This window comes from Triturus cristatus, chromosome 8 (assembly GCF_964204655.1).
Source record: "Triturus cristatus chromosome 8, aTriCri1.1, whole genome shotgun sequence".
NCBI lineage: Eukaryota > Metazoa > Chordata > Amphibia > Caudata > Salamandridae > Triturus > Triturus cristatus.
The window spans coordinates 932,604,288-932,622,613 of NC_140591.1; the positions used below are offsets into that span (position 1 = coordinate 932,604,288).

General features: G+C 39.4%; 1 protein-coding gene across 14 annotated transcripts in view; it reads left to right on the top strand.

The window, feature by feature from the left end:
• DMD (dystrophin) overlaps positions 1-18,326 on the top strand; it is a 7,596,173-nt gene that overhangs the window by 5,344,349 nt on the left and 2,233,498 nt on the right. The window lies entirely within an intron of this gene.

Genomic DNA, 18,326 nt, shown 5'->3' on the forward strand with positions numbered 1-18,326 from the left:
GATTGTCTGGAAAGTCATACATACATTGGCAAAGTTTTATGATAAATCTGTAGCAGACTTAACCCGTATGTTCACCAGCCCATCATATGTGGAGTATTCATATTCAGACATATTTTGCAAGATCCCCCTTCTGATATAAAATAATTGTAATGTCATTGTCCAGTTAATATGCATATAAAGGTATTAGGCCGTGATGTTGATTTTCCTGATTCTTCGTAATTGCTGACTCGAGGCCCATGGAAAGACAGGTGTCTCAGACGTTTGGTTGCAAGCTCTTTTTAGATGGAAGGCAATCAAAAGTTGTCAAAACATTTAGGCAATCAAATGACATGAATCAAAATGAATGGAATGTTTACAGTGTCACTGTGGAAATAGAAGTCATATTGATGCAAAATATTGACATGGTAGCCCAGCAGACTAGACCTTTTGACCTGTAGAAAGCTGTGAACCAAATTGCATTTTCTGCCAAAGGCGGTTTGAACTCTGATGAGAACCCCACATTTCCCCCCTGAACTGACCTGGGCATGAGATAACCTTTGGTGAAAAACGGGAAGAGAAAAAAACACATGTTCATCCAATTTGACCTTCTGAAACAGGATTGGCCACTAGACAGGCTTGCAGCAATACAAAAGCCCCAGAATATTTGGCTGAAAGACAAAATATTTGATGGATAATAGAACCAGAAATACTGGTTGTAACCACATAGCATGTTCCCCCGAATGTAAACAGAATGATAGAATCTCATGTGCCTGCTTTTCTTCAACATATATTGTCACTATCCCCCACACCATTTAATTAAGCCCAGAAAACCTTTGAGAAATGGATAAACAGAACTTCAGTAGGTATGCAGAGTCAGCGGGAGTCCTTGACATTTCTTGTGCAAAGAACATTTATGTGGGATTTCCAGAGGCTAAAATCATGTGGGAACTCAAGCGAGAAATGAGAATAAATGTGCAGGACAGCAAACAAGTGTGAACTAGAGAAACCTTCTGAAGTCCATTTTCTTCTGTTACCAGGCAACTACATTGTGGCTTCTTCTGCTATATATTTGAGGGTGCTCCCTTTGGTGTCCCAAAAGAACTTTATTTCAGCACACAGTGTGTCACATGTGTGACGCAGTACAGAAGCGTGAGTGTGTAGAGAGCCTGGGCCCTCACTCTCACCCCAACCTCCAGGGCCCTGTCTCCCAATATGTACATGAATGCTTCTTCTTCACTGATGATGACAAGCATAGAAACTTTCCCTATAGGCACATTTATCTTGAATGATCAGTTCAGCCATGTGTGTGGTGATGTGTGATGTGACCTGTGAATATCCTGGCACTAAAGTGCAATTGGGAAAAAATTGGAAATCGAAAAAAAGAGCAGTCACTAATAGGGAGCATTGTCTGTGGTAAAAGGACTAGTTGGACTAGCTGGAAGGCTAGAAGGGCTGGTCCTAGAAGAATGAAAATAGGATTACATTTGCACCACAACAACACTAGCACCAATACCATTCAGGGAAATAATTAAAGTATACTTAAAATAAATCTTGCTGATAAGCCCCTCAAAAAATAATAGCCTGGCTGTTTATACATAATAAAGTTCTACATCAAAGATTTCTTCTTATTCACTTTATTAAATAAAATCTCATTTTTAGCTGAAGCCCAGAGCCCAAATCATTCACCCGAAGCTCTATACTCATTTAGCCAATGGTCAACCCTCAATAATGACTTTTCCTGTAGAAGAGAAAGTGAAGTTATCTGAACGCACCCATTTCTCTCCATGACCAACCACTTAAAGACATCCCACATCACTCCCTGGTGAGAGCCCACTACACTTACATAGACTAAAAACCCACTCAAATAAAATAAAATAAAACTTAGAATTGAGGTGGAAGCTTGATAAATGGTGACTATAAGAGGTCACTTGAATAAGCCAAATGCCACAGCAATAACCAGGATTTACAGATGTGGTCTCTGGTATACCTCACGCTTTGGGGGCGAGTGCAGACTATTAAGATGACGGTGGCCTTCTGGTTTAATTATCTCTTTGATATGTTATCTCAATGAGTCCCATGTGACTCTCTGGTGTGTATGGTAGCGGACATTTGTGCTTACAAATGTAGTGGGCGCAAGCCTCAACTCTGCTTGGCTCACCCGTGGTCAGATACAACAGCTGGGGCCTAAAATTCCCCCACGTGAAATCTTGTAATCTTGCTTTCCAACTCTCTCATTTGGCGGCCCATCTGCACCCCCCCCCCCCCCCCGAGAGGGCCTACTTTGGCCCCATATGGAGTGACACCTTCTTCGACAGCTTACTTCCTTCACTTTTATTCGACCTTCTCCCACCGATCAGTGGACTCCATCCCTATCTTGGATGTAACAGTAGAGGCCTGAAAAGATAGCCCATTGATTGGTGGGTGTCCCCCCCCGTTGCTTCATCGGAGTGTGCTTAAGATGCCACCTACATATTTCCGTTATTCTGTTGTTAGACTGTTTGTATTGTACCCTTTTTCGTGAATAAGAATAAACAAATCTTGTTTGTTTTTTTTAAAAAGAATGCCAAATGGTGCAGTTACGGGAGTCCAACCCAAATCCACACATGTCCTTTCATCTGTGCAGGTACGTAGGTCAGGGCGATGGCGAATGAACAAAAAGTATCCCAAGAGAAAGCACAAGACTGAAAATGCCATGCCATGTTTTGGCAAAGATGTTGCCTAATCAAAGAAAAAGTGATAACACCAAGGGCAATTTCTGCTAGCCCAAAAGTCAATTCTAACGGGGGCTCTAGCATTCCTTACACAGCAAGTAAGAAATGAACAAGCAAGAACGTTACCTTTCCAGCAGGAGAAGAGACACTCTAAAATGGGCCTTCGACATCCACAGATAATTATTTTGAGCCTATGATAAAAAACATTGAGAGATCCCGACATTCAAGAGCCGAAAATATTATATGCACTCTGAGCACCACATTAATGCCAGTGATATGTGGATCCTAGAATCTTATATTTTTTGAGTTTTTCACAGTTAGAACTGGAATGTCTTTTTGAGTCCATCTGGAGGCTCCTGCTGATCATGTTTGTCTCTATGTGATTCTCTTATTCGGGTTTGCTCCTGGCTTACTGGGCAATGAGTTTTCTTTTGCTGTCTGAGATCTGGAGCGGACCCTTTAAATTATAATAAAATAAAGTGAAAGATCTACTCCTCTCTTAAAAGTCTGATATTTAAAAAATAATAATAATAATTATGAAAAATGTTCAAGTTGGTGTGCAACTACAATGTTTGTAGCCCTGCACAATATAGAACTTAAATTGAAAGACATGCATCAAAAACATTTGAGCATTTAATAGATACCTTTTATAAAGTGTTGCTCAGTTTTAAAATTTCCTCATAAGCACTGAGCCATTGTTAAGAATATGATGACAAAACTGTGTAAGGATCCAAAACTCCCATAGACTCATGAGGTTAATAGTGACACACCATAATCCTCCATGTCAAAAGCAGCATTGTAGTCAAGATGTCTTTCTATAGATTAAGGATATGCATGCTTAGAGAAGTGAACAACAGTGACAGAAAGCCAATTTCATAATGGTGAAAAGGATCATACATATTTTAAGGATGAATGAAGAAAACGGGCACACATATATGGATGTGTGGGGCTTATATGAATGAAAATATCTTTAAATGAATATGGAATATATATCTCATTTTTGTGCTACTTTGTTGTTATTCTGTTGTTAGTATGGACTAACAACATGCATATTAATAGAAAAAAGCATCAGCAAATTACATCTTTAAAACGTAAATCAAAAATAATTCTTCAAATGCAGTCAAAAATGACTTTGCATTTATTGCTTGACCACCATATTTCGCTTCACTAATATATTCTGCAAATATAATGAATAGTAAATAGACTAGCAGAAATTATGGTGAACACCCACTTACTCGGGTAAATGTATCATGTAATTAGAGATCAGTGCACTGTGGTCCATCATATACATCAGGTTTCTGGACATTGGGTTACTGGTTGAGGGGGTGAAATTCTAATCAAAAAGCAACCACAATCTCTGTCAGGGTGAAACACAAGTGAACCCCAAATTAACGTGTGCTTAGTTCTCTGGTAGCTTGGAATAAAAGAAATCCTGCTTAGTTTAGAGGCAATGTGTAAAGTATTTATGCAGCACTTCAAACAGCGATAAAGTGAGAACACATTACAAGAAAAATCCCACACCAATTTAGAAGAATAGAATGTGATTTAAAGAATCATGTGACACCAAAACGACAAAAAATCAATCAGTAGAACCTGAAATATACAATTTTAAAGATATAAGTAGAAACAGTGTGTAGAGGCAAAAAGGGCCTACTGTGCTTATCTGGTCTTGCTAGACCAGTGCAATTTCACAAGTTCAGGCTGACCTTAATGGAGCACAGGCCTGATATAGGGACCAATTTAGACCCGCTCAACAAAGTACCTTAAATCTTAGTTTGTGGAGAGTCGCGAGATACCGACTCAAGGACACAGGCACAGCAGTGAGTCCTGCATCATCATCGAGAAGGCCATCGTCAAGGGTCTCATGCATCAGACATCAACGATTCTGAAGAAGTTGCAGGGTTGTGATGCAGAATCTTTCAACATCATCGAGGATGCCATAGATGAGGGGCTTGAGATTGAAAGACCTGCATCAACGATGCGTCATGTAGAGGTAGTTCTGGGGAGACTGCATACTGACATGTGAGGTTCTCACAGAAGACAGAGTTCACGTGCTGGGTTCAAGGTGCTTGGAGCCTTTTCTGCACTTGAAGTCAATCTGGTGGTCCTGGGTTCTAGATGCAGGCCTAGTCTTCTCACTTAGGCTGTAGGGCACTAGGACAGCAGGGCAAGTGGGCAACAGAGTATCGGTCCTTCTTGCAGAGCAGCACAGTGGACCTTTTGAGTCTTCAATAGGTCTAGAGGTGTACGGAGGAGTTGGGTACGAGGGTGTACTAATTATTCGTGATGCCCATTTTGAAGTAGGAGAAGGTTCTGGAGGTACCCAGCCCAAGAGATATTGGGAATTTCCAGCCTCCCTGCCTGGGCCTAGTTTGTCTGGGGGCAGAAAAAACTAGTGTCAAATCCTTTGTGAGTGTGCTCAGGCAGAGCCTTTCTGTTGTGCAAGTGTGGTAGGTTACAGCTCCTCACTCTCATCAAGTCAGATATCGCCCATCCTGGCAACACCTAGTCTCACTATCTGGGAGCAATACACAAGGTCAAACTGCCAGCTAAGCCTAATTATGTGACCCAGAATACAGGCTGCAGGCACCAAACGGCTTGGACAAGCAAATATCAACTTTTATTTACAGACATTTAAAAAATTGTAACTTAAAATCCGACTTAACCATTAAAGAGGGTTTTAATTTAAAATTATTTAAACAACAAACTTGTCGTTCCTACCTACTCCCAATTGAAAGATAACAGTTATCACTTGCTAAATGCAATAAGTTAACCTAATGTTATCTTATGGGAGGGGCTGGCCTTGCAGTACTGAAAAACAAATCTGAGTGTCTTTCACGACCAGAACATGTAAAACTTAAAAGTGCATGTCCATTTTTTTTAAATACAGTGTACCCCGCCCTCTGGGCTGTTGAGGTCTTGCCCTAGGGGTGACTTAGAGAAGGTTTAGACCTGGCTAAATGTTTATTTTATCAGGTCACTTTGTCAGTTTGAAACTGCACACACAGGTGGCAATGGCAGACAGTAGACATGTTTAAAAGGGCTACTTAAGTGGGTGACACAATTAGTGCACCATGCCCACCAGTGGTATTTAATTTACACGCCCTGGGCACATGTAGTACCACTATACTAGGGTCTTACTAGTCAATTAAATGTGCCAAGTGGGTGCAAGCCAATGTTACCATATTTAAAGGAGAGAGCAGACTCACCTTAGCACTGGTTAGAAGTGGTAAAGTGTGCTGAGTCCTAAAACCAGCAAAAACAAAGTCAGCAAAAACCCTGAGATGAGGGCAAAGAATTGGGGGGAAACTCTGCCAAGGATGTTGGGTCCAACAACTTGCCTCTGAAGCAGGCTAAACACTTGGCTTACAAATGATCTCCACTTTATTGATGATGTTTCCTGTGGACAAAATGGATCTAAATTATTTTAAAAGGCTTTAACATTATTAAGTTAAAAACTATTCCCTTTTCACTTGTTCTGTGTTGCTTAATAACTCAAAAAGGTCTTGGGATGAAATGGCAAATACCTAAGATAAAGAAAATGCTAAAGTACAGAAGAACATCCAGGCAATTCTATTCTAGGTACAATTTGGGGATCAATTTTGGGATCTGTATTGCTTCATTATAAACTCTTAGCACAATTAAAGGTTAACTATAAATAATGTTATTGAGATGTATGTGTTCCTACAGGTGTGGATAAGCAGTCCGACAGATGGTGGTTATTGCTTTTTCTGCACATGTGGCAAACATGTTGCAAAGTGACTTTGTCATGAGTTGTTTTATGATACATAAGAGAACAGCTACAAGTGGAAAAGACCATCATAGTTTTATTGAGAAAAACAGCACGATACTCTAATAGCCTTCTGACAGCCTGTGAGATTACAGTAGTTACCTTCCTCATTGCTGCCTCACCCAAACTTTCTCCCACCTCTCCTGTCTGATTTGCATATAGCTGAGAAGTGCTCCTTACCAATAGCCTCTTTTAGAAGTTGGAGTTTTTATTTTCCAGAATATTTTATCACCAAATACAACGACTTTGAAAAGCCTCACTGTTTGGTTAAGTGGAGTGTACACTTCTTTTGCTGAGTAAAAGAAAAATAACTGCAGCCAAATGTGGGCAAAATGCTGCCTTTCCAAGGATCAAGAATTAGGACAAACATTATTCTCAGTTCACAGAGGAAAGTCAAAAATTTTGCATGAGGCCAGGACAGAAATTTCGTTAGAGCTATCATATGCTATGATCCAATTTTAAGGCTTAGTAATCAAAACAACATTTAGTCCAGTCCAGACCTCTCCTTTTTTGTTGTTGCTGTTTCAGGTTTTGCGAATCGTTTTTTGTTCCACCAATAGACAGAATCCTATTGGACAGCTAGCCATTTTTTGGGTTTGCTACTCTCATGGAGTCGCAGCGGTGGGACTTCTGTTCTGAGTACTGCAAATCGAAAATGAGTTCCTAATAAGTAGTCAATAAGTTGTGTTTGGTATGAACATGAATTGTAATATGTTGTTTGAAAGTAGTAGTCATATAAATGGAAGCAAAACATTATGTCCATGGTGTTACATATGACATTTTTTCAAGGAACCTGAACCATTAACACAGGATGTGCCAAACTCAACCATGGCTTTTTAATGGATCTGTGGAAAATATGCAAATACTTATATATATTGCAGTGGTGGGATTAGTTCTTGAGAATGTATTGTTCCATATTTAAAAAGTTATTGAATTCCTTCAGATAACAATTGCACTCATTGCCATAGTATAGCTTTTTGATCTATAGAGGAAATAAAACCTTTTGGGCAATAATAACATGAAAAGGAGGAAGATTTTCATATTGATGGTTCAAGCCACCACCAGAATCCTGCAGGCCCTATTCACAAAGGTAAAGTTAGACCAAAAGACTAACTGAGACCAAAAGTCTAACTTTATTACATTTCAGAATTCACAAAGTTAAAGTTAGATCAAAAGTCTAACTTTACTACGTTTTGGTATTCACAAAAGTAAAGTTAGAACCAAAGTCTAAATTTAAAAGTAGTAGCTTACCTTTGTGAATATCGAAAAGTGGTAAAGTTAGACTTTTGGTCTAACTTTACCTTTGTGAATAACGAAAAGTAGCAAAGTTAGACTTTTGTTCTAACTTTAACATTTTGAATCGGGCCCATTGTTTGGAAAAATTTTCACTCTTGAAATTGGTGAGAAAAATGTATCTCAAGTATGTAACTTATACTTTGTGCCAGAAAAAGCGGATCAAGGGCAACTGAAGGAAATACTGCTTCAGAGCATCATCAATTTACAAGTTTACTAATGCCTGACATGACTAGCCGTTCATTGTTAAGAAGAGGAAGTAGATGGAGGGGAGGTAAGTGCATCTTATTCAGCATTGCATTGCACCATTCCTTATAGAGCGAGGTTGCCTGAAGATATCTTACAGGTAGAGGATAGATTCCTGCTTTGCAGTTGTGGGCCTGCATTGCTAGGCTTGCAACATGGTCATCTTTTGTAGACAGCAAAGTGAAAGAGTGTGCAAAATCAAGTGCTTCTCCATCAGAAGACATGAAACAATTTTTTTACACATTTTGTGTCTTATTCATGTTGCATTTTTGTTTTGGTTTTCCCCCAAAAAAGTAAAAAACAAAACATTAAACTTTTTAATAACTAAAAAAGGTTCTTTTCAGAACCAACCTTAATGGTTTAGAAAAATATGTCTAGTTTGTTTTGTACGTGAGTAAAAGTGATGCACAGTAGCTGAGATGGGTGAGTGAAAGAGTGAGTGAAAGAGGGGAATTAGAGACTGCTTGCAAGTGAGGAATACAGGGAAAGAGACTGTGGTGACTGTGAAAGTGAGACAGAGAGTGAAATATTGACTGAAGGTGAAGAAGAGTGTGAGGGAGGGGAGTGTATTTTACATTGGGTGAGTGGGAAAGTGAGAGACTGAGTGAGAGAGTGTGTGCAGCAGGTATTGGCCAGCTGCAGACTAAGAATAGTAGGATTGGCTGCAGGACTAGGCCCAGCCCTCTGCATATGACAAATTTCTGCTGTACAACCGACGTTGCAGTAAATTGATGGAGAGTGTTCATGAAAGTGAGGAATGAGTGAGGTGGGGATGAGTGGTTGAGTGTGAGAAAGAGAGTGACTGAGAGAGAGTGACTGAAAGTGAACAAGGGAGTTAGAGTGGATGTGGGGGAAAGGGAATGAGGCAGAGGGTTAGAGAAAGTGACAGATTAATTGTGGGCTCTTGTATTTTCAGCTGCAGGCCATACGCAGCAGGAGTTGGCTGCAGGGGCTGGCATCCAACCAGGACCTGCAATCAGTCCTGTATGGGGTTTGAGCAGAGCAGCTGATCAACTCCCACTACACATGTATGGCACCCAACCCTTTGGCGGTGGCCAACCCTTGCACAGTGGAGGTTGGCTTCAGAGCAGGGCAACTTGCCAGGCCCTGCACAAAACCTTTCAGTGGTGGCCATTCCCCACTGCATAGACCCTTCAGCCACACATAGCTGGAGTTAGCCGCAGGGACTACGGCCATAACAGCCTTTGGACTTGTACAGTCAGGTTGACCTCAGGGTCTTGCATCAGGTATATGTCAGCTAAACCCCAATATAGGACCATATTAGACATGTTCCTTTTGGGTTGTTAGCATGAAAACACTGATTTTTTTCAAATCACAGATAACGGTGGTTACCAACTGGAATTAAAAACTTTAGATCTCTCTTTTATGAATAAATTGTTGATGGAACAATAGACAATGATGAAGGCCAGTTGATTTATAGGATTCTGTGGCTGTAGTGTTTACCACATAAATATGAATTTACAATGCTTGCCACATAATTTGCTAATTCATTTGCAGATTTCACATAAAATGTTGATTCTTGTTCAGATGAATGACTACAGCCAGAGAATGTGCCACATAATTAGCATTTTGATGATGCATAACGTAGATAACCTTGCCACATAATTTAGATAGCTTTACCACATAATCGTATTGGTGTTGACAATGTTACAGCACTGCAGAGAGATGTGTGATGCTGTGATTATGAATATGATATCAATATTTCACAGTGAACTATGAAATATTTCCAACATTTCATAGTTCCCTGAAAACGTTTGGTTTTATACAATTGCATTTAGTGCACTAAGAATGTGTGTGCGTGTGTGTGTGTGTTTGGGCATATATATAATATCGGAAAAAGAAAAAGAAAAAGAAAGTAGTACGCGCACTCCCTAAAAATGCCAGAGGTTCTTAAAGGGTGTACCGTGCTCACGGGGTATCACTCTCCGAGGTGGAGTGTAAATGTGAACATGAAAAAGCACCCCCAATGATTTGGGGTGTGTCCCCCAGGCACTGGTTGAAGTCCACGCATGCGGTTTCTAGCTTTTGGAGCAAAAGAAGTTCATCACAGGTTGAAGTTTTCGCAAAGTGAAACTTTACTGTTTTCTATTACTTCATAGAAAATCAAATGTCATTTTTAGTCCATGAGCGAAAATATCTCCATCACGATTAGCAATTACATTGTCATTCCCAATGCATTTCGGCAAAACTGCCTTTGTCAGGGGAAATCTACAAATAATCATACATATCATGAATATAATATACGAGGATACAGTGTACATGATTAACCGGCGGTGAGTACTGGTTAAAAGGTGAATTGGTAAACATGCATTCCTTAACGGTAAGTGAATAAATAGATGTATGTATGTGGATGATGGGTGGGTAACATGCGGTTGATGGTGGGATGTGGTGGAGTAATAAATTTCCATCGGACGTGCGTTGAGTTAATGGGAAGTGTTTTTAGAACAAATAACGGGAAAGTGGCGTGCAAGTTAACGATCGAGGTCTTGTTGTGAGGGGTATCGGGTGTGACAGACGAAGTTGTGCTATTGGCGGTAACGGGTGTGACTTGTGTTAAAAAATGATCAAACGGGTCCTGACGTGAACTAATGTTTAAGTTAGTATTTTCTTACCGAATGCGCAGAGCTTCGATGCACGGGCTCAATGGTGTGGTTGTTGTCGAATCTCATGCAGAGATTAAAAAAGTGTAATCACGTGGTGCGGGTTCAGTGCGTTAGAGGGTGAAAACAGACTATGCAAGTATGGTGAATAGCTGTATAAAAAGAAAGACTGTGAACATGCTAGGATGATTTAAAATGTTGGACGAAACAAAACGGGTGTAAACTAAGGATGAGGAATAGAAATAAATACGATCCAAGTGAAAAATATTTAAAAAAAACATTTTAAAAAACAGTTGAGTTTCGAAAGGAATAAGTGAACGTAACCGGTTGTAGGGGGGGTTTAGGTGTTGTAAGGGGGAGAAGAGGTAGTGGAAAAAAAGTGGGAGAAAGAAAAGGAGAGGAAGAAGGGGGAAGGGAATGGAAAAATAAGAACAGTTACAGCACTTTGGAACAGGACATCAAGAGTGGTGGTACAGAGATGTAAAGTTGTTAAGAAAACATAGAGGCTTGAATGAAGTGAAATTTGGAGTTAGTCCGTCGATGATGACCGGTGGTTGATACTATAGGTAACATGTGAATTCTATGCGGTCATTCATTCCATGTGGTTTCATGGAGTTCAGCAAATAAATCCAGTAGTTTTCCCGTTGTAATAGAGATCTGTGGTTATCTGATGCAATTCACTCTCCTACACAGTTACTTCCAGTTACTTTTCTGATATCCTAGAAAACCAGCTGGAACAACTCAATCAAATCGATCAACGTATACAGTTCACTTCCAACACCAATCCTCATTCCATCACATTTTTGGACGTCAACATCACACAATCTTCCACCGGTTTTGAAACAGATCTGTACAGGAAAACCACGGACAGAAACAACACTCTCCATTATCACAGCTTTCATCCCTTACCCCCCAAACAACACCTCCCGTATTCACAAATGCTCAGAATCAAAAGAATTGTCTCAAACCCCACCAGAACCAACACACAAATGGACACCTTAATGAAGAGATTCAGATCTCGTGGATACCCGGATCACGTACTGCAAGAAGCACTGAAGCGATCATCAACCAAGACCCGCAATGAACTTCTTAATCCTCAAACTAAAAACACCAAAAATCAAATCACAGTAGTATCCAAATATTCCACCATGAGCGCCTCGTATAAACGGATCATCCGAAAACACTGGCAACTTCTTACATTGGAACAGGACTTCAATCATATATTTGACGAGACACCGATTTTTGCCTTCACCAGGAATAAAAACATTGGGGAAATTTTGAAACAATCTCAACCCACCACCCAGCAAACATTTAAAGGCACAATCCCGTGCCTAAACTGCAATAACTGCAACAATATCATCAAAGGCCAATACGTGACACACCCCATGAAAGGGCATAAAATCAAATTCAGAACAACAGCCACTTGTGACACTTCCAACGTCATATATATGCTTAAATGCCCCTGTGGCATTATTTATGTTGGACAAACTGACCGAAAAATCAAAGTCAGACTCAATGAACACAAATCCAACATCAGAACCAAACAGTTGAAGTCATCGGTCGCCCAACATTTTACAGAAGCGGCGCATACTGTTAGCCAATTGAAATTTTGTATCCTGGAAACCATCGAGAAAAAAGAAGGGAGAGATAACCACAGATCTCTATTACAACGGGAAAACTACTGGAGTTATTTGCTGAACTCCATGAAACCACATGGAATGAATGACCGCATAGAATTCACATGTTACCTATAGTATCAACCACCGGTCATCATCGACGGACTAACTCCAAATTTCACTTCATTCAAGCCTCTATGTTTTCTTAACAACTTTACATCTCTGTACCACCACTCTTGATGTCCTGTTCCAAAGTGCTGTAACTGTTCTTATTTTTCCATTCCCTTCCCCCTTCTTCCTCTCCTTTTCTTTCTCCCACTTTTTTTCCACTACCTCTTCTCCCCCTTACAACACCTAAACCCCCCCTACAACCGGTTACGTTCACTTATTCCTTTCGAAACTCAACTGTTTTTTAAAATGTTTTTTAAAAATATTTTTCACTTGGATCGTATTTATTTCTATTCCTCATCCTTAGTTTACACCCGTTTTGTTTCGTCCAACATTTTAAATCATCCTAGCATGTTCACAGTCTTTCTTTTTATACAGCTATTCACCATACTTGCATAGTCTGTTTTCACCCTCTAACGCACTGAACCCGCACCACGTGATTACACTTTTTTAATCTCTGCATGAGATTCGACAACAACCACACCATTGAGCCTGCGCATCGAAGCTCTGCGCATTCGGTAAGAAAATACTAACTTATACATTAGTTCACGTCAGGACCCGTTTGATCATTTTTAAACACAAGTCACACCCGTTACCGCCAATAGCACAACTTCGTCTGTCACACCCGATACCCCTCACAACAAGACCTCGATCGTTAACTTGCACGCCACTTTCCCGTTATTTGTTCTAAAAACACTTCCCATTAACTCAACGCACGTCCGATGGAAATTTATTACTCCACCACATCCCACCATCAACCGCATGTTACCCACCCATCATCCACATACATACATCTATTTATTCACTTACCGTTAAGGAATGCATGTTTATCAATTCACCTTTTAACCAGTACTCACCGCCGGTTAATCATGTACACTGTATCCTCGTATATTATATTCATGATATGTATGATTATTTGTAGATTTCCCCTGACGAAGGCAGTTTTGCCGAAATGCATTGGGAATGACAATGTAATTGCTAATCGTGATGGAGATATTTTCGCTCATGGACTAAAAATGACATTTGATTTTCTATGAAGTAATAGAAAACAGTAAAGTTTCACTTTGCAAAAACTTCATCCTGTGATGAACTTCTTTTGCTCCAAAAGCTAGAAACCGCATGCGCGGACTTCAACCAGTGCCTGGGGGACACACCCCAAATCATTGGGGGTGCTTTTTCACATATATATAATATCGTCATTAAGTTCTGGTGCCATCATGGTGTTTGTACATGTGACCAGAACCCCAAGTTGGTAATACATCTCCATATTATACATGTGGCCCGATGTGTATTTTTATATTAATTGTACGTTTTATACAGGGAAGTGATTATTGAAAATAGTAAGTGAAATACTGTTTGGTCGTCTGCAGGTAAAAAGGTAAAACTAGTCAAATATATATAGTATAATTTTAGAAAGACACTGTTAAGTTGTCACATTTTATTTACAGGTTGTGATTCTGTGGGTGTGGTGTTTACAGCATAATTCTGGATTTACTGCAGTATCCAAATAATTTCCAACAGTCAAACACTTGTGATTAAGTTCTCGGAGGGGCCATGTATGATATTGGCAAATAGTGGCTGTCTGGGTGCATCGTGGTCAGTGTGTTGAAATTTAATGATGGATATATGATGGTAGTTATGACCGTGTGCTATGTGGTGTGTGGATGTATGAAGGAAGGTTTATTGATGTCTAATATGCTTGTGTGGGTGTATAATGGTTGCTATGCAGGAATTTCATGGTGGATATATATATAGTTATTAGTTGCATGGCAATTAATTATCATTAGTCACATTTTTTAACCATTTGCAATTGAGTAAAAATCAAACCATTTTAAACATTTGAGTAATCAATCAAGGACACTTTACATGATTTTACTTAGAACATAATTCATCCAAAATAAAACTGCTATTCATCTGCTACCTTTCTATTCATTTCTCCAATGCTACACATTTTATTTACTCACATTGTGGACCCCACTCTTTTTGCATACATAACTTTATGGTTGAGAACTTGTCACATTTTTAAAATGCATTGGGAAACTGAGGGAACTATGTCAGACTTCTACTCAGCCAAGGCTAGGGATCTTGCCACTAGTTAATATATTCAAGTTGGCGCTGCCCTATCACCATCTCTGGAGAGGAAATCACAATAACAAACAGTGCCCATTACGCATCATTAGCAATGTTGCACTCCAATCTTTGGCTTACTTCAGCAAAAATGTCCTGCCAAGAATCTCTATGGTGAATACAAGTAAACATCGTATGAAGCCAATCCACAGCCTGATTGCATCTACAACATCTAGATTCCGCCCCTGAATACATTTTGGGGATTTTGGCAGGAGTTTAGAACAGCATCCATTTGCTGAAGAAAGCCATCCTTCTTAGATTGACAGCTCATACTGCCTTATGGCGGCTTATTCAATTATATGATGGCATCCAAAGGTATCTAACCTGCACCATGTCGAGAATTACATTGACTATAGCTGGTCTGTAATCAGTAACTTGCTTCCTTTTGGGTAGTGTCATATGTACCAGTTCCCTGTACCCCATATTTTGGAAATAAAATAAGCTTTGCCTAGTTCATCTGTGAAAGTCCAAGATCCCATTCCTTTTCCCGAACAAAAGTGCTTAATTTGAACAAAACTAAAAAGAAGAGATACATTGAGATTGTGATCCAAATCTGCCAGCCTATACAATTGGTAAAATTCTCCATTATAATAAAATGTTTGCATCCTCCTATATCCCAAACGGGACCAGTGATTACAAGTGTGGGTTGAAAAACGCAGCCCCAGCAGAATACAGTCTGCTAGCTTCAGCTGGTAATGGAATTGGGGATGTCATGTTCCTCCCAAAATCCTATTGAAACAATCCATAATCTTTCCAGGGGTATTAGACCTAGATTTTTGCAATGGCCTTGACATTTTTAGAAAATGGTAAAGTCATAATTCTGATGTATTTAGCGTATGTTGTAAGTAAAAATTCCTTTCCCTTGGGCTGGCTGAGGAGGACCTAATCAACCATTCCTTGAATGCCGCCTAGTAATAGAACTTTATATCGGGGAGCGCCAAGCCACCCTCTTTGGGTCTAACAGTAACACCGGATCTTCAGTCAAAGTTTCTTACCCTGTTATACAAACTTTCCAATTTCAGTACTCACTGATTCAAAAGAAGACTGAGGAACTTTTATCATGACATTTGCAAACAGAGAAAGCAATAGTGGGAGAATGCTAATTTTAAGGAAGGCGACCTGCCAGATAATGGATATGGGGAGATTATGCCACAACTTAAAAAAATTGGAGAACTTATTAATTGTTAACTTGAAATTTTGCCCAAATAATGTCTCCATCTTAGAAGGTATGTATATTCCAAGATACTTTATAAGTGTGGTAACTGCATTGCTATAGGCAATTCTTCTGAAGAGCAATTAAACAGAATTGTCTCTTATTTCCATGATGTATTCTTGTATACTAATTTATTTTAGAGCAGATGTGTGCTATATTAGCCTTATTGATGTCTAGATTCAAAGCCATATCATCAGCGAACAATTTCAACTTTGAACCCATGCCACGGGTGGTTGAAAAGCTTTGTTCTGTCTTATGAGGGAAGCTAGTGGATCGATAAATAGAGAATATAATATGGGGGAGAGAGAGGAGCCTTGACGAGTCTCACAGTTTGTAGTAATCTTGCCTGCCTGCTTCCCATTCATAAGTATAGTTGCCTTAGCATTGAAAAACAGATTTTTAATAGCTTTATGAACCTGGATGGAAACTTTGCTAAAACTGAAAAAAGAACATTCCAATGGACTTGGACAAATGTCTTCTCGGCAGCTAGCATTATAATTGCAGCCTTAATCTTGCATGCAGAAAAGTAATCTATTTCCTGTGTCAAATAATGGGTATTAGTTGCCATAGTTTTCCCTATAAGAAGCCCGTTTTGGCCATTATGGATAACCAAGGGGATGGGACTGTTGGACATTTGTCAAACTTTAGGTAAACAACTTGTAGTTGCAATTAAGTATGCTAATAGGACGGTAGGAGTTCATACCTATTTCTGACTTGCCCTTCTTCAGAAAACTAATAACAACCGACTCTTTAAATTAGTCAGGGATTTCAGTTGTTTCAATTGTTTTGAATAGCCTCACTAAGAATTTACTTAGTTGTGATGAAAACAATTTCTCTACCTCAGCTGGAATTCCGTTGGTACCACAAACCTTTGCGGTGGGGGAAGAATTAACAGCCTGTACTACCTGGGTCAAAGTCATTTGACGAATCATAGCTTTCGCCTGGTCAACTGTTATTAAAGGGATTATAAGCCTTTCAAGCCAGCTTTCGACCATCTCAAATGATGTGTTCTGATGGCTGGAATAGAGCTTTGTATAATGTTTGAGAAAGGCATCAAGTATATCTTGTGGCTGAGTTACAAGCCTATCTAAATCTGGATCCTGGATTTGTTTGATAGGTTTGGAATTAGATCTACATTTGGCAGGCCAAGCCAGATATCGGCTTATTTGTTCTTTTTCTTTGTATCTCTTTTACGTTATTGTGTTGTGGTTTAATATCTCCCTAGAGACAAAATGATGCTGAAGAATATGTTTAGCTTGAGCCACCTCACATTTATATTCCCTCATGGGGGACACTTTATGTGCCACTATTGCCTGGTTTAGAGCTGACTGAAGTAGCTGTAACTTAAATTTCTCTCTCTTCCTTAATTCTGCCTGAATAGTTAATAATTCCCCCCTGACAAAAACCTTCAGGGCACCCCGAACTGCAAAATCAATGGCTGTATCAGGGTGAGCCATCATATACGTAAGGTAGATGGTAGTATGATGGTAGGTTTGCAGTCCTGTCGTGAGTGGATGCACATATAATGGTAGCTGGGTTGGCATAGTATTATAGATTTGTTGAGGTATTATGTTGAATGTGAAGACATATATTTGATGGCAATTGTGTTGGCATACAACATAGTTTTGTTTTGTTTAAACCTTTTTTTCAGTCTTATAGTATAATACAGATTAAAAAAACAGTCAGCAGTGGTGCATGTGGTAGAGACAAATCACACATGGCGTTGTTATAACTGTACAGTTTACATGACCGGACATACTGGGCACATCACACCCCACGGCAAGGCATGCAATATAGTTAATAATGTTTTAGATTGTATACTGTATGTATTTTTGTTTGAAAAGGTATGACATTGCGAAAACTGCATGCTGGGGGTGGGAGTTACGTTTGCCTTAGAATGGTGGTGTAGGATGGCACGGTGAAGGTATCATTCATTTCACAACTGTTTAGGTTTTATGCCTAAGCTATTGTTAAAATATAAATTTACCTTAACATCATATCACCTTTATTGTCTTTAGGTAATTTAAATGGTTTTGTGAGGGTTTCAGTGTGAGATGAATGAAAATACGAAGATACACAATGTTGTAAGTGATGACATATGATCGTGGATGTGTTGATGTTGCTTGCATGCAATCATGATGGTTGCTGTGCTTGCATGCAATCAATCAATCAATCATAATTTTATTTGATTCAGAACTCAACTGAGGTAAAAAAATACAATTACATAAAAAAGAAGATATTATATTATATTTTTGAAAGTATTTTTAAAAACTTTTTATAAGAAAAACCAAGTTAAAATAGTTTGTGGTCCGCAGGAGCAACATACAATAGTGTTTGCATGCAATTTTGGTTATGTGGAATGAGATGGTGTCTGTTAGTGATTTTATTATTGTATGTTTGTGGGTTTGTCACCTACAGTCCCTTTGAGTGTGCACTGCCTCCCATTCATCCCCTATGTGCCACCCTACCTCCTCCTTCAGGCCTTTTGTGTGTATTCTCTCCCCTGCAACACCTATATATCCCAAGCACAAGCAATTGCAATTCCAATTCCAAGGGGTCTTA